This window comes from Sapajus apella, unplaced genomic scaffold (assembly GCF_009761245.1).
Source record: "Sapajus apella isolate SASKATOON/1434 unplaced genomic scaffold, GSC_monkey_1.0 scaffold15, whole genome shotgun sequence".
Lineage (NCBI taxonomy): Eukaryota > Metazoa > Chordata > Mammalia > Primates > Cebidae > Sapajus > Sapajus apella.
The window spans coordinates 8,177,357-8,200,951 of record NW_022436955.1 but is presented as its reverse complement, the minus strand read 5'-3'; the positions used below and the strand labels follow the sequence as shown (position 1 = coordinate 8,200,951).

Here is a 23,595-nt window from a genome sequence, read left to right as displayed (position 1 = left end):
AAGGGCAAAAAAAATTAAGGAAATAGGAGAATAAGGATAAACACTAAGCTTGGCTACCAGCATAATAAGATCTGGTATAGCAGTATGATGAGATTGAACTCAGCTGTTAATTCCAAGAGTAGATTCAAAATTGCATTTACAGAAATTACAGGAGAGGATTGGTAGCTTATAGGAACAATGGAAGACAATAGAATCTCACCATTTATTTGTTTATTCCTCATAAACATATTTCTGATGTTTAATGCTGCCTGCTAAAGATTTATGAGATATCTCAAGGGATTAGGCTTATTAGCTTCCAACAAAAATAAATAGGTCTAATACTTGTTGACATTCTTTCTCTTTGTTAAATCTCCTTTTATAACATTGTTGAAGAAGGATTATAAGTGGAGTGCATCCAGTTGTCTCAGGGAAAGGCAATTGCTAGCCTCTCTGAGGGAAGGAGCTCAATGAAGCTTTATATTTCCAATAAAGTTATCTGTATTTTTCCTGCCAGAAGAAACTCCAACACACAGGCAATATATCAGTGCTGCAAGTTTTCTTCAAGCACAGAAGTACAAGGGGGTGGATAAGCATTTTTTTGGACTAAATTCAACATTATGGTTCCTACAAACTTGACCATAAGTAAGAAACATAGAAAGCAGTTTATGCTGTGAAACTGAGAAAGAATTTGCTGAGCAATGGCTGTAGATACTGCTTATGCAACTGGCATCTGTTTGAAAAATTGGATGAAGATAAAAGCTACAGAAAATTGCAGAGTCTGAAGTTTATGATGGTGAGGAATCAAATGCACTGCTTATATCAGAGTCCCACTCCTAGGAGATTAAAAATATCTGGAAAAGCCTTACCTCCTTGAAATCACCAATGGCTGAGATGATAATAAAAATGTAAAGATACTCAAGTCGTGTTTTCTTACTTTTAGAAAGGGTGGTGTAGAGCATTTTAATATCAAAACAAATCTGATAATTTATGCCAGGTGGAGCAGTCTCCTAGAATACAATTTCAAGCATTTACCCACAGATTGTGAGCCCTAGAACAAATGATTTAATATCTCTAATCCTCAACATTTTTATCAAAAAAGGGAAAATAAGTCTAGGAAATAATGACTAATAAGTAGGTGACAGGTAATCTGTTTTAGTAAATATTTGTTTCCTTTTGAGTTGATTGATCAAATCACATACACACTCTACCAATGAGTAGTTACTGCTCTTTATAACAGGCTATAAGATTTTAAATGCACTGCACCATTGTATCGGGCCCTTGGATAACTTCTGGATATTTGAAGAGATAATTTTGTAGAATTTTCTGATTTAGAATATTATGTATATTGTCCTTGAATTTAATTAATAGGTAGACTAAATATATTAGTCCTTTTTGGTCACATTCATTTTATATTGGAAATTGAACACAATTTAATAAATTCAGGAGCTAATCACGAATTTAGTCCTTTGGAATTTTTTTTTCAACTTGGAAGCTTATATGCTTTTTTCTTTAAAACAAAGATTATAAAAATAATTCGTGTGATTTGAACTTACTAATTTCACTCAGGACGTAGAGAGTCCTGTTGACATTTTAATCATTTTTTTAAAATTTAATTTTAAGGTTTTCTAAAGTTAGTTTTGTGATCTGTTCAATTTCCCACCAATCTTCTGGACGAGGAGTTGAAGGCTGAGAGTTGAACATGGATTCACATTGAATAATGCTGTAGCTAAGAGTGCCACAGGTCTCCTCAACACTAGATAAATGATGCTTTCCATTCAAGCATCCTACCATTTCCTTTGCCTCTCTGCAAACGTTGGCGAATATTCTCCTTTATTATTTTTTATATTTATCATTATTTAAATACGCAGATGATTTTAAGGCAAAAGTAGTTTCTGTACTAGTTGTTCTGTTGGAAGCCTCCAAGTGGCCATCACCTTGCTCTTATGGGAATATATATATTCATGAATAATACATGTGTTTTTAAGTACAGTCATATATTATCCTGTGTGTATATTATCTCATGCAACTCTATTCCTTACAAGAAGTTGTATTTGTAGGATGGCAAAGTACCCTCAGGAACATTTATTTATATTCTAGAGAAGAATTTGACAGCTGCAAAATCCATTTAGAAGAGTTAATGGCAACATCCCACTAATATGTTTGTCACTTACAAACAAGTTTGGAATGTTGGTTCAAGTGTATCTCAACTTAAAGAATTTTGATAATTAGAAAATAGGTTACTTTAAAAAATTAGCAATTATAAGAAAGGGAAAACACCCACTGTAGTATGAATTTTAATCATTTATAACGCATAAATTCAGTTTCCTAACTCATTTACATAAAATTTTAGTTCAAGAAGAGAGTTCAGAGTATTTTTAGTTGTTTTTTTAAATCTATCTCATAGGAAAGGTAGAATATACAATATAATCTCCATGGAAAAGGAATTTACAATTCAAATAAACTGATTAATTTATCTAAAAGATGTTGTGTGTGTGTGTGTGTGTGTGTGTGTGTGTGTGTGTGTGTGTAGAGGAAATGTCGTAAATCAATCCAATCACTTCTCTAGGATTTAGTGTCCTTTCCCCTTTCTGATTCTTTCTTATCTCTTTGGCATTGGGGTACAGTGCAGAAAAGGTAAGAAATTATTTATCACACCATGGACATAGTCAATAGCATGAGCAGTGATTTCATTACCCCTTTTAAATGTAATTCAAAAAGAAATTTGTTGTCTAAGTTTAAATAAAGCATAAGTGATTCTACTGGAAGAATTTTGTGTCAAAACAGAGAAAAGATGTAATAGAGGAAGTTTGGATGTTAATCCTCTGACTACAGAGACATTTTCAATGAAAAGAAGAATTAAATCAAAGCAGAGTTAGGATTGTTTTTCAGTTGAAACTTGTGAGAAAACTTAAGATGTGACAAGTTGCTTGCATGGAAGCAGGAAATCCAAATGTTGCTTAGGGAGTGGAAAACCGTACTGATGAAATGGCTCTTTAGCAGAACTGACAGGTCTGAAAAGTGTTACTGCAGGAACGACAAATTGTTTGTAACTCGACACAGGAAACTGGGAACCAGAGTAGCATTTTGGCAAAAAAGCACCCAGAAGATTAGTCACCCTTAGAAGAGCACCGTTTCAAGTAGGCAATGTGAGAAGCACACGTGGTCTCTAAATCAGACAGATCCAGGTTTTTCTCATAGTTTTGATGGAAGAAAGATGGTCTGTACAGGGGCTGATGGATATCTTTGATAATAAGACAGGCCAAAAAAAGAATATTCTTTTTTTTTTGGTAACTTTATGTATACATATTTAATTAGAATAGACATAAACCTAAAAGAAGCAAAAAATCAGGATAAAGTGTCACTATCATTTTGCTTGTAAGAAGTCAGGAAATGGAACAAATTATCAGAAAAATATTCTAAGACCATCCTGAACTAGCTAGGTTACATAATCTAACAGTCAAATGCCAAAATTAGATATTTCACCACTTATTCCACAAGAAAAAAAAAGGGGGAGTCAGAAGTTTATCCTGTTTAGTGTGACAATTTTTACATTAAATATATAGTGATTCACTGCATTTTTAACCTGCTACCATAGTACATTTAGAATGTTTGCCTTTGATTTTTAAATAAATTCTGTTTGTGTGTGTATGTGTAAAATGCCAATGAAGAATACTGATTTCATTCCATGTAAGCATTAAACAGTATATGTAGGTTACAAGAGATTGTGATGATTGTTCTTAAATTTTAATTACCTTCACTTATTATGCTTGAACTGTCGCCTTCACTATGTTAAGCATCTAGACTAAAAGCCAAAATATAATTATTGCTGCCTCTCTAAAACCAAAAATGTAGTTCTCTATTAACCTGAAATGTAAAGAAAGAATATTCTTTGGTCAAGTCTAGCAATGTCAAGGTCTTCTAGTATAGGAAAGTGTGTATTACTACAAAGAATATGTGATGACTTATGCTGAGTTCTTTTCCCTTCTTTCTGAGCCTTTCTGTTACCTTCACTTCCTTTTTTTTCTTTTTTTAATCTCTGTTTTTTTTTCTTTTTTCTACATATTCATGGGATGCTCACTATAATATAGGTGTTACTCTAGACATTAGGGACACTGAGATGAACAAAGTATGATTTCACTGTACCTAAAGTGTCCCTCTCTAGAAGTGAAATAAATTGCAGCAGTCTCTTGAACACCTGTGTTTCCTGGGAGTCACCTCTCTCAGCACCACATCAGCAAAACGGCAACATTCTCCCACATCTTAAGTAGCAAAATCCAATGACTTTATCACATTTTATCTACAAAGCATCCTCATCCATGGTGGTCTTTATCTTAAAGTAGGTTATTGGCTCAAGGATGGCAATTTCAGAAGGGGTGCCAGGGAGAACCACCATATAACTCCACTGGGGCGTGTTTCATAGCTGTAGACCTCCCACTAAAGTTTACTTAAGTAATGGAGTGGGGGCAGCGTGAGAGAAAGCATTCTAGTCAAGGGTAAAACACAATTCCTGGAAATCCTGCGAATCAGAGCCTAAGACAGCAAACAACATCCGTTAGATTACTAAATACAAACTATTCATTTTAGAGTGTAAAGACTCTGAGACTAGCTAAGGGGACCCGTATTAATAATCACAGCGATTCTGTGATTATTAATAGTGAAGCCAAGGCTTTTATTTCCCCGCAAGAGGTGGATTGGAAGCATTGTTAGCCTGTCTTTTCTACTTGGAAAGACAAAATAGTGTGTAGAGATTCGCGTTGTGAACTTTTAACCAAAAAGCAACCCAGTAACTCAGCAGAAAAACTGAAAGATACCACAGACACTTTGAAAGAAGTGGTGGGCAGCAGCCTACACCACGAGAGAGGCAGAAAAAGCTGTGTCTCCAGAGCATGAAAGGGGGAGAAACGGTCTCCATGATGCACAGTCCCACTAGGGAGCTGGGCAATCCAGGCCACAGGGCAGCACCTTGCCCCTGCACTGCGCTGGTGCTGACTTAGTCAGCTGTGGGAGCTATAAGAAAAGAGGTAGAATCAGGACGTGCTTTACAGGCACTCCCAGACCCCAGCAGGGAGGGAAACAATTCCTGATCCTAACTAATAATGAAATGGTAAAAGTTCCCTTAGCACCCTCTCAAGGGTGCACGATAGGGGTGTGGCTAGCTTCTTCAGTGACCAGTTGCTCAAACCTCTTGTGGAGCACACAGACGGGCAGGTTGTGGGGCTCCAAACCTACCGCAGTGTGTAGGGGTGAAGCTGAAGCCCCAGTGTGTTACAGGATGCTCTTTTAGTTTAGCCGTCCGTAGGTGGCTTGCATTAGTCAGCTCAGTTAGACCTCTGCCTTATCACAAGGACAGAGAGCTTTCTGTGTCCCGGGCTTCTTGTCTTGGTGTACCTGAAGAACCAGATCACACGTGGGCTTGGAGAATGAGTGCAAGGTTTTATCCACTGGAAGTAGCTCTCAGCAGATGGGAAAGCCAAAAGGAAGAGGTTTTCCCCTAGAGCAGGGCTGCTCAATGGCATGGGCTCTCCTCCAACTGCCCAGGCCAAACTCCACGTCATTCCACCAGTCAACAGCCTGCCAGTGTGCCCGCATCTGTCGGTATGCTCCTCTACCGGCATGCTCCTTCAACGTCCAGCCACGGGTTTGTCTGCCTGCTAGAGTCTTGAGGTTTTCATAGGCACAGGATGGGGACGTGGCAGGCCAGAGTGGTCTTGGGAAATGCAACATTTGGGCACCAAGGCAGGAGTGCCTGTCTTCACCTTGGTCCATGGGTGCAGGATGGGGGTGGAGCCCTGGCCAGGGACCACTCCCTTCCCTTCCCAACACTTTCCTTCCCCACTTCTGTATCAATAGGAGAACTCCTGGAAGTCTGGCGGCTAACTCAGGTGGTGGTCACAAGCTGAGAGAAGCTTCCAACTGAGATTTATGATATAATCTTGAGTGGTGACTAACCCCTTGTCCAAAACTAAGGGATGAGCAAAAAGAATGCTGGGTGCCTCTGCTTTGCTGGTAAGCCAGGGGAGGTGTGGCCTGAGAGCTGGCAAATTTTGGTCTCAGTGGAGAAGGCTTGTGGCCTTGGGCAGTTTTGCATTCTGAACACAGGCTGCCTGGAACCCAGCTAGCTGTTGCTAACAGAATACCTCAGATGCGAGATCTTCCTTATTAAATACGTAGAAGCTGTGTGTGGCTCACCCTGGCTTGCTACTCTCTCTTTCCCAGTGCAGAGTCTTTTGTGCTGTGCCTCTCCTTGGAATGTTACCCCAGCAGCCAAAAATCTTCCCCCTGCTCCCCACTGAAATCGCTGCTTGTGCCCACACACGGGGAGACAGAACACACCTTGTCTGAGCCAGCTCCCACCCAACTTTGCCCCTCCACCTGTCCTAGAAATGTAATACAATAGAGAGGTATGTTTGAAAGCTCCAAAACCCCACCCCTTGCCTGAGACACCAGAGACACCAGAGTACCTCCCCCAAGTAACATAAGGCAAGCACAAATCCCACTGCTACCACTGCGGCTGGCACCCTTTTGCAAGCACCACCTCCTGGCTGAAAGCCAATCAGCACAGCCCATTACAGCATTGCAGGCACGATAACACAGAGCTTAGGATGAAGAATATTTCTGTGCAATCTCAGCTGTTACAATTGCCTACATCACCCTGGCTAACCATGGGTTCTTGAACTTGTCTATGTGCCCAGTATGTTACTACTACACTTGAGAAAGCCAGTATACTAAGGTAAAAACAAGAAAATCTTACAGAGTCTACGCCACTTCCCTGTCACCCCCAGAAAAGCTAGTGCTGGTACTCACTGCTGGGAGACTAGAGGACATGTCAGCTTGGTCCAGCTCCAACCAACACTGACTCTTCTGGAGCTGACTGGAGCTGAAGCCACAGCATATCCTGCAAACCTTTTCATAGCCTGAGGCATTAGAGAGCTTCTCTAGTTGGCTGGCAAGAGACAAAGGTGACCAATTCTCCTTAGAAAGAAAAACCAAAATTAATAGTGTATAATCAAAGCCCAAATGACATGTTGCCAGGAGAGTGCTAGAGACTATTGGAGAGTTCACTGGAAGAAGTTACAGTGTGTTCACATGAGCACAAAAGAAAGTAACAAGAAGCTGGCAGAGATCAAACTCTGAGAGGCCTAGTATTCCGTGGAAAGGGTGGGTGGGAGTGCTCTCAGACACTCTAGCCCCTGTGGCAGACTGCTGGGTTCCAAGCTCAAGGAGAGTTTCCTGCACGCACAAGCACAAATACTGGAGTAGGCTATAATTTGGGGCCTCCTTGAGGGCATTACCTGGCTCATACAAGGCTCTTGTCTCTCCCTCCAGAACTGAGCTGTAGCAGCAGGCACTATACTGAATGTATACTCATTGTGAAACTTTGTCCTGCTCAGGGTCCTTCAACCCTTGTATCTTCACATAACTGGATTCCTTCCAGATATTCTCCAGCACCAGCCTGAAGTATGCCAGCCCCACAGGGTGGCTATACACAGAAGGGCGGCAGAATTCACAGTAGCCTGACCCTCAGGGACTGCTACTCACAGGGGAAGGTGGAGTGCAATACATCAAGAGAGCACTCTGTGGGACAAAAGAAACCAACTTAAGGCCTTGAACCCCAGAACACTCTGCTTTGGGGAAGTTTCTTTCAGCAGAAGCACAGGTGCAGTGGTGGATTCAGTGGAGAAATACTGTAGTTCTATCCCAAGAGTCAGGCAGGCCTTGTGGTTGTGAAGGGTCTTGAAAAGGGGGGATTTTTTTTTCCATCACCCATCACTACAGATACAGCTTGGGCTTCTTCCCCTGAAGCCTGGCATGAGTGCATCTGTAGACAACCTTTCTGGAAATCTTCAGGGTGATTGCATTCCTGCAGGAGCAGTGCCCTCCAGGTTCAGGCTTGACTGAGTGGTAGAGCCACAGTCCATCTCAAAATGGAACATCAGTATACCTGAAGACAAAAATAGTTGCCTATTTTATCTTAATAGCTACAACAGTGGGTCAGGAGTGGACAGGGAGGTAGATCTCTTTCCTCTTGGTCTGGAAGAAGAGCTGAGACACCTCCCCTCCCTCCTCCCTGTAAAGACCCCAGTGCACTTCACTGAGAGCTTTGCCAGCTTCCTCTGTCAAAGCTGGGACCTCTTTCCACCATTGGGATATTGTATTTACCCTGCTATAGCCACAGTCTATTTTTACCTATGGACACCTCCTACTGGCTTGAATCCTAAACTGTTCAATTCAATGAATAAAATATTGGGAAAAAGAAATTTTAAAAGTCCAAACTAATGGGGAACAATAATAAGCTTCATGAGACCTCTGCTGTTCTGGCCCCACAGGAGACAGTGAACCTACTCGCACACCCAGAACATTGCTACTACAACCAGTATCTGAGAAAGCAACTGCACAAATATTCTCTATAATCAAGGAACTCACATAGAGTATTTGTCACTGAATGTACTCAGAGTAAAATCTAGGTGATAAATTATAAAAATTAAAGTCATATCATCAAAAGGAAATGTAATTTTTTAAAATCCGGTGTAATAAAAAATAAAGTCAATATTAAAAATAATCTAACAAATGTGAAGGAACCATAAAAATAATTCTGGCAATATGAAAAATAAAATTATATAATGCCCACTAAAAAAAATTACATTAACTCTCCAGCAATGGATGCAAACCCAAATGAAATCTTTGAAATACCAGATAACCAAATGAAAAGGATAATTATTAGGTTATTCAATGAGATACAAGAGAAAGCAGAAAACCAGCATAAAGAAGTTAACAAAACAATTCATAATGTAAAAGAAAATGTTTCTAAAGACATAGATATTTCAAAGAAAAATCAATCAGAATTTCTGGAAGCAAAAGACACATTTAGTAAACTACAAAATGCAGTGGAAAGTTTTAGCATTAAACTAGTCCAAGTAGAAAATGAATTTTAGAGTTTGCAGATAAGTCTAATACCTAATCAGACAAAAATAAAGAAAAAATGAATTAAAAAATTATTTAAGTCTCCAAGAAATATGGGATTATGCAAAATATCCAAATCTAAGAATCACAGGTGTGCCTGTGGGAGAAGAAAAACTGAAAAGTTTGCAAAATCTGCAGGAATAATTAAGGAGAACTTCCCTGGCCATGCTAGAGATTTAGACATCTAAAAACAAGAATCTTAAAGAGCTCCTAGGAGATTAATTATAAAAAGAATATCACCAAGGCATATGGTCATCAAGCTATCTAAAGTCAACATGAAATAAAGAATTTTAATAGCAATGAGACAAAAATATCAGGTAACCCATAAAGGAAAACTTATCAGACTAACAGCAGACTTCTCAGCAGGTACCTTACAAGCCAGAAGAGTTTGGGGTTCTATATTTAGTCTTCTTAAACAGAATGACTAACAGTAAAGGAGTCTGAATTTAGCAAAACTAAGTTTCATAAATGAGGAAAAATAAAGTATTTCCTAGATAAGCAAAAGCTGAGAGAATTTGTCAACACTAGAATAGCCCTACAAGAAATGTTAAAAGAAATCCTAATGTTGAAACATAAGGTCATTACACACCAGTATAGAAACTCTTCAAAGCATAGAACTCACATGCATTATAAAAGAGTAACACAATGAAGAAAAAGAAAAAACAACTAGGCAACAATCAATACTATGCCTAGAACAGTACCTCATATCTCATTAGTTTCAATGTAAATAGTTTCAATGCCCTATTAAAAGAATCAAATTGGCAGAGTGGATTAAAAAAAAACCCATAAACTGTATACCTACTGTCTTCAAGAGACCCACCTAACATGTAAAGATTCTTATAAGTTTAAGGCAAAGTATTGGAAGCAGACGTTCTACACAAATGGAAACCACAAGTGTGCAGAAATAGCTATTCTTATGTCAGATAAAACAGTTTAAAACAATAATAGACAAAAAGACAAAACGCAGACAAAAGGTTATTACATAATAATAAAAGATTCAACAAAACATAACAATTCTAAATATGTATGCACTTCTAACTGTGCAGCTCCCAGAGTAATAAAATAATTGCTACTAGATAAATGGTTGTACTGATTTGTTTTCTCTTACACAACAAAATAAACAGCAATAAAATAATAAATAACACAGTAATAATATGGTGCTTTAACACTCCACTTTCAGCATGAGACAGAAGACTGAGGCAGAAAGTCAACAAAGAAACACTGTACTTAAATTGAATTCTATAACAAAGGGACCTAACAGATATTTACAGAACATTCTATCTAAAAACTGCACAATATGCATTCTCTTCATCAGCACATGGAACATCTTCCATGACAAACCATATGATAAGCCACAAGAAAAGTTTCAATAAATATTTAAACATCCAAATTATATCAAGTGTCTTTTTTTACCACAGTAGAATAAACATAGAAATCAATTCCAAAAAGAACACTCAAACTCATACACAAACATGGAAACTAAACAGTCTGCTGATGAATGATTTGGGGCTTAACAATGAAATCAAGAAAAATTTTTTTTTTAAAAATTCAAAATTACTGATGACACTGAAATAAATTATCAAAACTTCTGTGATGCAGCAGAACTAGTGCTAGGAGGAAAGTTTATAGCACTAAACTCCAACATTAAGAAGTCAGAAAGATCACAAATTGGCAACCTAATAACATACCTTAAGGAGCTAGAGAAACAAGAACAAACCAAATCCAAAGTTAACAGAAAGAAAGAAATAACAAAGATAAGAGCAGTACTAATCAAAATGGAAACAATATAAAAGATTAATGATGCCAGTTAGAATGATGATCATAAAAAACTGGAGACAACAGATGCTGGAGAGCATGTGGAGAAATGGGAATGCTTTTACACTGTTGGAGGGAGTGTAAATTAGTTCAACCATTGTGGAAGACAGTGTGGCGATTCCTCAAGGATCTAGAAGTAGAAATACCATTTGACCCAGCAACCCCTTTACTGGATATATACCCAAAGGATTATAAATCATTCTATTATAAAGACACATGCACACATTTGTTCATTGTGGCAGTGTTTACAATAGCAAAGACTTGGAACTAACCCAAATGCCCATCAATGATAGACTGGATAAAGAAAATGTGGCACATACACACCATGGAATATTATGTATCCATAAAAAACAATGAGTTCATGTCCTTTGCAGGGACATGGATGAATATGGAAACCATCATTCTCAGCAAACTGACACAAGAACATAAAACTAAATACTGCATGTTCTCACTCATAAGTGGGTGTTGAACAATAAGAACACATGGACACAGGGAAGGCAGCATCATACCCTGGGGTCTGTAGGGGAGAGATAGCAGGACATGGGGAGATTGGGAAGGAATAACTTTAGGAGAAATACCTAATGTAGGTGATGAGGTGATGGAGGCAGCAAACCACCATGGCATGTGTATATCTATTTAACAATCCTGCAAGACCTGTACATGTACCCCAAACTTAAATTAAAATTAAAAAATTAAAATTAAATAGAAAGAAATATGAATCTGTAGAACTATTTAGTTTCTAAGGTGTTTGTTATACTTGGTGAATAATAGTAAAAACTGAATACAATTTACATGTCTAAATATAGGGGACTGATTAAATAAACCACAGTATTTTCTTCCTACAAAATAAAGAATGTTATAGAAGAAAAAACAGATTAATTAAATGAAAAGTTGTTTTTTTATTAAAAAAATAAAATTGATAGAACACTAGCTATATTAACCAAAAAAAAAGAAGATTCACATAAGTCCAATTGAAAACGAAAATTGAGACATTACAACTCATATCAGAGAAATATAAAAGATCATTTGAGACTACTATGAGCATGCCTGTGTACACAACCTAGGAAATCTAGAGGAAATCAAAAAATTCCTGGAAACCTACAACTTCCCTTCCTTGAATAAGAAAGAAATAGAAATCCTGAAAAGGCTAATAACCAGCAGTGTTAGTGAATCAATAATATAAAATCCACCGAAAATAAAAAATAAAAAATCCTAAGACCAGATTGATTTACAAATTCTACCATTCAATGAATAATTAGTACCAATCCTACTGAAACTATTCTAAAAGATCAAGAAGAAGAGGAATCCTCCCCAACTCATTTTACAAAGCCAGTATCACTCTGGTACCAAATCCAGGAAAATATATAACTAAGAAAGAAAACTATAGACCAATATTCCCAATGAACATAGATGCAAATATTTTAAACAAAATACTAGCAAAAAGAATCCAACAGCATATTAAAAAATGTCACCATGATCAAGTGAGTTTCATCTAAGAAATGCAGGGATGACTCAACACACCAGCCAATAAATGTGATTCATCACATAAACAGTATTTAAAGCAAGAAACATAGGATCATCTCAATAGATACAGAAAAACATTCAATAAAATTAAGCATCTCTTCATGATAACAACTTTCAACAAACTAGGCATAGAAAAAACATACCTCAGAATAATAAAAGCCACATGTGACAAACCAACAGGCAACGTCATACTGAATGGGGAAAATATGAAAGCATTTCCCCTAAGAACTGAAAAAAGAAGAGGATGACCACTTTCACCACTTCTGTTCAACATAATACTGGCAGTCCTAGCTAGAACCATCAGCAAAAGAAAAAACAACAACAACAACAACAAAACAGGCATCCAAATTGGAAAGCAGAAAGTCAGAGTATGTCCATTTGCCAATGATATGATTGTATACCCAGAACACCTTACAGAGTACTCCAAAAGTCGACTAAATTTGATAAATGAATTCAGGGAAGCCTCAGTTTAAAAAATAAATATGCACAGGTCAGTGGCACTGATACACACCAACAATGACCAATCTGCGAATCAAATCAAGAACTTAATTTCTTTTATGTAACTACAAAAAAATTAATTCCTAAGAGTATTCCTAATCAAGAAGGCAAAAGATCTCTACAAGGAGAAATACAAAACACTGAAGAAAGAAAACACAGATGACACAAACAAATGGAAATACATCCCATGCTCATGGATTGCAATAACCAATGTCATGAAAATGACCATACTGACCAAAGCAATCAAGGCTATTGCTATTAAAATTTCAACGTAATTTTTAAATAAAATTAGAAAAAAAAAATCGTAAAATTCATACGGAACCCAAAAAAGAGCCCTGATAGTCAAAGACTTCCTAATCAAAAAGAACAAATATGGAGGCATCACCTTATCTGACTTCAAATTATACTACAAGGCTGCAGTAACCCAAGAAGCATGGTGCTTTTATGAAATGAGATATACAGACCAATGGTACGGAATAGAGAACCCAGAAATGAAGCCGAGTACCTACAAATACCTGATCTTTGACAAAGCACACAAAAACCTAAACTGAGGAAAAGATACCCTTTTCAATAAATGGTGCTGAAAAAAATGGAGAGCTGAATGAAGAATGAAGCTGAATCCCTATTTCTCATCATATACAAAATTTAACTCAAGAAAAAGACTTAAATGTAAGTCCTGAAACCATAAAAATTTTAGAAGAGGAAAAAAGCTTTTCTGGACATTGGACTAAGCAAATAATTTATAGCTAAGACCTTGAAATCAAATGGAACAAAAACAAAAATAAATGAATGGGTCTTAATTATACTCAAAATCTGCTGCACAGCAAGATAAATAATCTACAGAGTAAAATGACAATCCACAGAATGAGAAAAATATTTGCAAACTGTGGGTCTGACAAGCAACTAATATCCAGAATCTACAAGGAGCACAAATAAATTAATAAGAAATAAAAAATAATCCTATTAAAAAAGGACAAATGACACGAATAAACAATTATCAAAAGAAAATTCATAAGTGGCCAACAAACATGAAAAAAATGCTCAACATCACTAATCAATGAAATGCAAATTAAAAACACAATGAGATACCACTTTACTTCAATCAGAATGGACATTATTAAAAAATCAAAAAACAATAGATGTTGACATGAATGTGGTGAGAAGGGAACATTTATACACTACTTGTGGGAATGTAAATTAATATAACCCCTATGGAAAACAGTAGGAGGTTTCTTAAATAACTAACAGTAGATATATCATTCAATCCAGAAATCCCACTAATAAGTATTTACCCAGAAGAAAATAAGTCATTATATCAAAAAGATACCTGCACACATATTTTAATTGTAGCACAATTCACAATTGCAAAGCTATGAAATCAACTTAAGTGTCTACCAACTGATGAGTGGATAAAGAAAATGTAGTATATATAGACCATGCTAAACTACTCAACCATAAAATGAATGAAATGATTTCTTCTGTAGCAATTTGGATGGGACTGAGTCATTATTCTAAGTGAAGAAACTCAGGAATGGTAAACTAAATATTGTAGGGCCTCACCTGTAAGTGGGAGCTAAGCAATGGTTATTCAAAGGCATACAGAGTGGTATAATGGACATTGAAGACTTAGAAGGGGGCAGGGTGATGGAAGGGTGAGGCCTAAAACTACCTATTAGGTACAATGTATACCATTCAGGCGACAGGAACACTCAAATCTCAGACTTTAGCCACAATACAATTTATCAATGTAACCAAAATCCACCTGTACACCCCAAGTTATTGATATAAAAACAAATTAAAATGAAAAAATAAATAAAATGTTTTAAAATAAGCCAAGTCATAGATATTGGTATTCCAGTACTAATGCAATGCCATTTGACTTGTTTAAGAAAATAAGTGATAAAAATCTCTTTTAAATGTGGTGAAGAAGGAGGAAAGAGAATTGTCAGATGTTATGCATGTGTTAAGTTTATGAATGACCTAGAGCAGAATACGGTATTGACTTGAGAGAAATATTTCCATCACTCTAAACACTGTGCTTTGATTTTTCCACAATAATGTTTTTAAAGTCTGTTTTTGCCTAAAGGAAAATTGAGACCAGAGAGTAGGAGAGAAGTAGAATAATTTTCAGTGTTTTACAGCTTAGTTTCTTAAGTCACCAAGATGAATCCTCTTTAGCTCTATGTGTTTAGGTGATTTGAGACAGTTCAACAGTTGTAGTTGTCAACAACCAGGTCATTCCATTTCTGTAGTTAATGTGGTGACTACTCTTATAACATGGATACCCAGAACATCTAACATCTCTCTGAGCATCTGATTGAAACTGATGACATCAATTGATAAATAAAGTCATTCTCAGAATAAAGTGTGGGTTAAATCACCCAAACTTATCTATTTCTCTTTTACCTAAAATTTTCAAAAAACTATAACAGCATGGCTTTTTTTGGCTAAAATATCCACATAATTGCCTCAATTCTTCACATCATGTGTGTGAACTATTACCATGTAATTTTTACATTAACTTGTCTTCTTGTTGAACTAACATTCGAATACTTTGTCAAATGTGAGATAGACAGTGTGGCATTCAAAGGTTAAATTAAAATGCAATTAAAAAAGTAATGGCTTTCACTCTGACAGGAGCAGTGAAATAGAGATGGTACCATACCAGAGAGCATTAATTTTTAAAGGGAATTTAAAAAAGGAAGAGTTCTACTTCTCTAGCAATTCTGCTGCATTAGTCTTTACCACGTTGCTAAACATTCCTTTAGCTTTCCACTTTAATAGTGGCAAACTCTGAGGTCTGACATGAAATAGGCTATTTCTTCTGAGATGGTTTAAGCTGGCCTAAGGAGTGACAGGAGAATACAGCAAGCAGTCAGTGCTAATGACAGCATACCATTTTTATAGACTAAAGGTCAAGCAATGAATTTCAATTATAGAGTGTCAAGATGCCCAAACGTGGGTACCTGATAACAAGTCAGAAGCTCACCATTTCTGTAAGGCTCCTGTAGAATTTCAATAAATCTCTTAGCCCTCAGTACAGCCTTTTTTTTAATGCTATTTTCCTTTGCCAGAAGCCAAGAGATGTAATCTTTTCTAAGCAACTCCATCTATAGCACCCTTCAGCCAGCGTGTTGCAATAGCTAAATGAAGCATGCCTTTCTAACATATGGGCTTCCCCTGTGGTTCATCTTCCAATGTGTTTGGGAGTGACATATAAAGGAGGCATAGATTTTCATCTGCACCATTTAAATGGAGTTTTCAAAAAAAAATGTATTATTAGCTCAGCAATAGCAAAGGCTCCATGATGACCTGATAAGGCCATTTTCCTCTCAAATATTTGAACAAGTTGGAAGAAAAAAGTAATTGCAAGGGACCACACTATTCATTTCAACTAGAACTTGTGAAGATTTATGTTATAAAAGCAATAAATATCACTGATTCTATTAAGTTCACTTCCTGTGTTGCTTGAGGGAATAGTTAGGAAAGCCAAAATGAGAACAATCAATGTATTCCATCTTTTTATGTTGAAATAAATGACAAATGGGTTGAGTTTTCCATCCATTTTATTTAACATTTTTTTTTAATTATAATATGCCCAAAAGACAACTTCTGATTTTCCTCTTCAAAGTTGCTTTACCTGCAGTGTTTCTCAACTAGGCTGTTGGAAGTTCCAAAAAAGCTGGACTCCTTCTCGACTCACCTTTCTTCTTTCATGTCCCACAGACTACCCAGTAGGAAAACTTGGTGACTCTCACTTCAAAAAGTAGCTAGAACCAAATAGTTTACCCCACTCTCACTACCACCACCATAGTTCCAAGCACCAGGTTGAGCTGCACGGATGTATGCAACTAGCCAACATCCAGTCCCCTCTGCTTTCATTCTTGTCCCATCCTATCCCTGAATCCTTTCTCAAAATAGAAATCCAGATTTTTTAAATGTTTAAATAAAATCGTGTTGTTTCCTTGTTCAGACAAAATCTTGCAACAGCTTCTCATTTCACTCACAATAAACGCCAAATTCTACCAGGCCTTACATAATTTGGCCCTTTGTTACCATCTGGTCTCATCTTCTAGCCGTAATCTCACACTCACTTTGCCCAAGCCATTCACAGTTTGACTGCTCCTCAGAAACATTGCATGGATTATTCCTGTCCACTAGATATCCTCAGCATTTTTCAATCATTTTACTTCCTTCAAGTACTGCCCCAAATTAAGATATTACCTTCTTCATGAGGTAATATTTTGAAAGCCTATTAAAAATAGCTGACAATCTCTACCCTTACTTACATCATGACAAAAGCCTGTATTTTCTTTCTATTTTTCCATGCAGTACTTATCATGTCCTAATGTATAGCTTTCTTATTTTGAATTTATGTCTATATGTGCTGTTTAGAATGCAAGCAACACAAGGGCAGGAATTATTGTGTTTTTTTCAATGATGTATCCCAAGCACTTAGAGTAATGCCTGCTCTAAGACAGTACTCAAATATTTGTTCAATAGATGAAATGGGCATGATTCTCTATCACTACACATTTAACCATCCAGAAACCAGTTTACCCCTTAACAGAGTTAAAGAAAGTATTTTGAAACATCAATCTGATTACATTCAGATAATGAGGATGGCACCACAATCAACCATAATCATTCATTCTTGTGGAGTATGTGAAACAGGAGTACTAATTTGGGCACAAGTTCTGAGGTGGGCTTTGTCTTGAGCTAGCAACGTAGACATGAACCATCTTTTCCCCAGCTGGATCCTACCTTCGGTCTCCATAAAAAGGAGATAACTCGGTGGTGGGATCAAGGTGGCCGACTAGAAGCAGCTACATTCCGAGGCTCCCACTGGAAAAAACAAACAAACAAACAAACAAAAACATAATAAGCATGTGAATCCTTCACCAGCAACCAAGGTATCCAGGTTCTCTCACCAAAATTGACTGTAAGCCTGGTATGACTCCCAGAGAGAAGGAAGAACAGTGTGGTGCTGCGGCCTACCTGAGAGCCACAAAGGGAAGGGGAAACCCCTCCCTCCAGCCAGGGAGGCAGTGAGTGAGCACACTACCCAGCTGGCAACACTGTGCTTTTTCCATGGAGGTATGTAGCCCACTAATCTGAAGATCCTACTCGCGAACCCACGCCACCAGGGCCTAGCGTCCCATCCCTGGAACATGCACATTCTTATAGCCCCTCAGCCCGAATCTGCTTAGCCTACCGAACTCCCAGTGAGGAGGGGCGGCCAGCACCTCTGTCTGTCTAAGCCATTTGAGCTCCTTGGGAGAGGAGCAACAGCCATCACTGCCACTGGCAACTGCCTAACACGCTAAGCTCCTGGGGTGGGGGAAGAGTGGCACTGATTTCTATAGTTCCAGGCTGTGCTTTCCCCTTGCTGGAACCAAGGAGTCTGGACTTCATCCTGAAACACATGGGCTGTGCCAGACTGTGGTCAGAGTGTCTTTTCAGGCCTAAACCTGACCCATCCTTCCTCATAGGATGAGGCTTCCCTGCAGGATCTCCAGTAACTCCAGTGATAGAATTCTGATCTCCCTGGGCCTGAGTCCCTAGCAGGAGGGGTAGCTGCAGTCTCTGTGGGCCAGCAGACTTAGCCTCTCCTCTTGGCAGTTCTGAGTGATCCAGACGGCCCAGACGACTGCGTTCCCCTCCAGCAAAGCACATCTCTCCACCAGCGGATAAAGTGCCTCATTAAATGGGTCCTGCTCCCCATGCCACCCAAATGAGTGAGACCCTCCAATAGGGGTTTTCAGACGCCCTGTGCAGGAGCAATCCTACTGGTATCAGGTTGGTGCCTCTCGAGGACAGGGGACCCAGAAGAAGGAGCTGGCACCCATCTTTGCTGTTCTCTAGCCTCTTGAGTGACATCTCCAGGCACCAGAGCAAATCAGATGAATAGTGCCTGAACTGAACCCCCAGAAAACTGCAGTAGCCTTACAAAAGAGGAATCTGACTATTGAAAGAAAAATGAACAAGCAGAAAGCAACAACATCAACATCATCAACAACAACAAATACCCCCACAAAAATCCCATCTAGTGTCAGCAGCCTCAAAGACCAAAACTAGACAAACTCACGAAGATGAAAAAAAATCAACAAAAAATTCTGAAAACCCAAAAGGTGAGAGTGCTTCTTCTCCTCCAAAAGATTGCAGCATCTCTCCATCAAGGGCACACAACTGGACGGAGTGTCAGATAGACAAGTTGACAAAAGTGGGCTGCAGAAGATTAGTAATTAAAATCTACACCGAGCTAAAGTAGCAAGTTCTAAACCAATGCAGAGAAGCTAAGAATTTTGTTAAAACATAACAGTGATTGCTAACTAGAATAACCAGTTTAGAGAGGCACATAAATTACTTGATGGAGCTGAAAAACACAGCACAAGAACTTCGTGAAGCATATGCTAGTATTAACACCCAATTCGACCAAGTGGAATAAAAAGTATCATAGTTTGAAGACCACTTTACTGAAATAAGACATGCAGAGAAGAATAGAGAAAAAAAAATAAAAAGAAAAGCCTCCAAGAAATATGGGACTTCATAAAAAGACTGAACCTATGATTGATTGGAGCACCAGAATAAGATGGGGAGAATCAAAACAAGCTGGAAAACACACTTGAGGATATTATCCAGAACTTCCCCTACCTAGTAACACGTCAGCATGCAAATTGAGGAAATACAGAGAAGACCGTTAAGATATGCCATGAGAAGATCAACCCCAAGACACATAACCAACACATTCTCCAAGGTTGAAATGAAGGAAAAACTGTTAAGGGCAGTCATATAGAAAGGCCAGGTCACCTACAAAGGGGAATCCAAGAGACTAACAGTGGACTTCTAAGCAGAAACTCTACAAGCCAGAAGAGATTGGGGGCCAATATTAAACATTCTTAAAGGAAAGAATTTTCATCTCAGAATTTCATATCCAGCAAAACTAAGCTTCATAGGTAAATGAAAAACAAAGTCCTCTACAGACAAGCAAATGCTGAGGTATTTTGTTACCACTGGGCCTGCCCTGCAAGAGCTCCTAAAAGAAGCACTAAATATGGAAAGGAAAAACTGGTACCAGACACTGCAAAAACATACCAAAATGTAAAGACCAATGACACTATGAGGAAACTGCATCGACTAGTGTGCAAAATAAAAAATAGCATCATGATGACAGGATTAAATTTGCACATAATACTAACCTTAAATGTAAATGGGTTAATTCCCCAATTAAAAGACAGTCTTGCAAATTGGATAAGGAGTCAAGACCCATCAGTGGGCTGTATTTAGGAGACCCAACTCATGTGCAAAGATACACACAGGCTCAAAATAAAGGGATGGAGGATAATTTACTAAGCAAATGGAAAGGAAAAAAAAAGAAGCAGGAGTTGGAATGCTACCTTCTGACAAAACAGACTTTAAACCAACAAAGATCAAAAAACACAAAGAAGGGTATTACATAATGGAAAGGGAACAATTCAACAAGAGAACTAACTATTCTGAATATATATGTGCCCAATAAAGGAGCACCCAGATTCATAAACAACATCTTAGAAACCTACAAAGAGACTTAGACTCCTACACAATAGTAGTGGGAGACTTTAACACCCCATAGTCAGTATTAGACAGATCAATGAGACACAAAATTAACAAAGATATTCAGGACTTGAACTCAGCTCCAGATCAAGTGGACCTAATAGTTGTCTACAGAACTCTCTACCTCAAAGCAACAGAAGATACATTCTTCTCAGTGCCATGTGGCACTTACTCTAAAATCAACCACATAAGTGGAAGTAAAACACTCTTGAGCAAATGCAGAAAACTGAAATCATAACAAGCAGTCTCTTAAATGACAGTGCAATCAAATTAGAACTCAAGATTAAGAAACTCACTCAAAACCACATAATTTCATGGAAATTGAACAACCTGCTTTTGAATGACTCCTGGCTAAATAATGAAGTTAAGGCAGAAATCAACAAGCTTTTTGAAACCAGTAAGAACAAAAAGACAACTTACCAGAATCTCTGGGACACAGCTAAACCAGTATTAATAGGGAAATTTGTAGCACTAAATGTCCATATCAGAAAACTAGAAAGATCTCAGATCTACTTCCTAATGTCACAATTAAAAGAACTAGAGAGCAACTAATCCAAAAACTAACAGAAAGCAAGAATTAACTAAGTTCAGAGAAGAAATGAAGGCAATAGAGAAAAGAAAAACCCTCCAAAAAAATAAACGAATCCAGGAGCTGTTTTTTTTTTTTTTTTTTTGAAAAAATTATCAAAATGGATAGAGCATTAGCTAAGCTAATAAAGAAGAGAAAGAAGTATCAAATTGACATAATAAAAAAATAATAAAAGAGTTATTACCACTGAACCCACAGGAATACAAACTACCATCAAAGAATATCATAAACATCTCTATACAAATAAACTAGAAAATCTAGAAGAAATGGATAAATTCCTGGATGCATACACTCTATGAAGACTAACCCAGGAAAAAGTGAATCCCTGAATAGACCATTAACAAGCTCTGATATTGAGGTAGTAATTAATAGCCTACCAACCAAAAACAAACAAACAAACAAAAACAAAGCCCAGGGCCAGACAGATTCACATCTGAATTCTTCCAGGAATACAAAAAGGAGGTGGTACCATTCCTTCTGAAACTATTCTAAACAATTGAAAAGGAGGGACTCCTTCCTAACTCATTTTATAAAGCCAGCATCATCCTGATACCAAAACAGGGAAGAAACACAACATAAAAAGAAAACTTCAGGCCAATGTCCCGGACGAACATTGAAGCAAAAATCCTCAACAAAATACTGGCAAACTGAATCCGGCAGCCCATCAAAAAACTTATCTGCCACAATCAAGTTGGCATCATCCCTGGGATGTAAGGCTATTTCAACATATGCAAATCAATAAAGGTAATACATCACATAACAATAACCAAAGACAAAAAATGCATGATTAACAGTTTTAACAATTTTGAAAGGCAGGTTATAACTATGAATATTAATAGTTTTATAAACTAGATATCTAACATGTTTCCTATATAATCTTTGGCTTTTAAAAGCCCAAAGACCTATTTTGTGGCCATTTGAGACATAATATCCTCAGTCAAATTCCATGTGTAAATATTTCCTCTTATTCCCAAATTATCATATAACTTTTGCTTTTTACATTTATTTAGCATATTACCTATATCTTGGATTAGTGAATTTGATTCTTTTCTTGTCTAAGGTTTAGTAAAAATATTGTGTAATAGATATAGTCTCATAGATATTCTAAATATATTTGTATGCATATAAACCTCTTCATTAATGGAGAATTTATGTGAACATGTATTTCCGAGAAATGCTGGGACTTAAAATTGGATGGATCTCTACTATATGTTGCTAATTTTTCTTAAATTTGGGACATCTGCACCAAGATCTCATGAAGAGCTTATGGAAATGCAGAAGGAAAATTGGAAGGTTTGCTGAGGATTTTAATATTTCATTCAAATGAAGATTTTTCTGCTTTGTGGTGAATGATTACAAACTAGTGTCTTAACTATAACTGTCTGGCTGACATCTTACAATTCAAATTAGAAAAATCGTTTCTCATGTTCTAGTCAAGCTATACCATTCACAATCATATCAAGGGCAATTATTTCTTTCTCTGTTAGGTTTTATTTACATAATACCTGGTTTTGAAACCAGGCTATCTGGTTTCAAATCTCAAATGCCTACAAGACACACAGACACACAGACACACACACACACACACACACACACACACACACACACATACACACAAACACAAACAGACATACACACACACACACAAGGTTATAGGTATTTGGTCACAGATATTGTAAGATTATTTTTAAAATACAGTTTAAAATGTGGATATGAACTAATAGTAGCAGGTAGATGGATGAATAAATCATGTTTCCTCAAAGGATGGATGAGTGTCAACTAATAAAAATATATGAATAAATGATAAATAAAAATGATAAAGTCTGTGATAACATGAAAAACTAATATAAAACAAAAGAGGTAAACATACATCTATGTTGATTATATCTATGGATATATATGTATGCACATGAAAATTATTGATTTTCCCAAATTAAAAATCACAAACACTGTAATAAGCTGATGGGTTTAATTTGTTTTAATGGGTAAGTGTCTTTAACTTTTTGAACTTTATTTTCTTCACAGATACCTGAAAAAAATAATAATCCTTTGCCTTTCTAGTTTAATTGTTATTGTGAAGATGATATGAAGCAATGAAGATGTAAGAGTTTAGTTCATAATTAAGTGTTAGGAAGATACAAACTTGAAAAATAAAAGTGTTCAAAGAAGCTTCACTATTAAAACTAACCAATCAATCAATACTTTTCTTATTTCCTTTACAGCTAACACATAGTTTTGATGTTTTATATCATTTATGTTTTGGGAGGTAATTTTAAATAGTTGTGCTGGAATTATTTTCAGATTTAGGACAAGAATTTAGAATGAATAATTTAATAAAATATATACAGCTAATTTGTTATTTCCATTTTTTATTTAGTCATTCACTATTTTCTATTAATTTTTTTAAAATTTGGGACATCTGCACCAAGATCTCATAAAAAGTTTATGGAAATGCAGATTTCTGTGCATATTCTAAGTTGTATGGAATCAGAATGTCATGATCAAGCCTGATAATCTGTATTTCTGAGAAGTCCCTTGAGTCCCTGGAAGTGTCTTCCTTTGTGAACCAACATAAAATCCAATATGCATTTTATGCAAAATGAAAAAACTTAAAGTTTCTATCATTACGGGCCTCA

General features: G+C 37.0%; 1 long non-coding RNA gene across 1 annotated transcript; it reads left to right on the top strand.

Annotated features, from left to right (window-relative positions):
• The first annotated feature begins 3,709 nt into the window (after window positions 1–3,709).
• Window positions 3,710–21,272, top strand: LOC116555381. Its single transcript, XR_004270513.1, has 3 exons — window positions 3,710–3,850; window positions 6,381–6,384; window positions 21,261–21,272. It is a non-coding gene; the product is annotated as an uncharacterized LOC116555381 (long non-coding RNA).
• The last annotated feature ends 2,323 nt before the right edge of the window (window positions 21,273–23,595 follow it).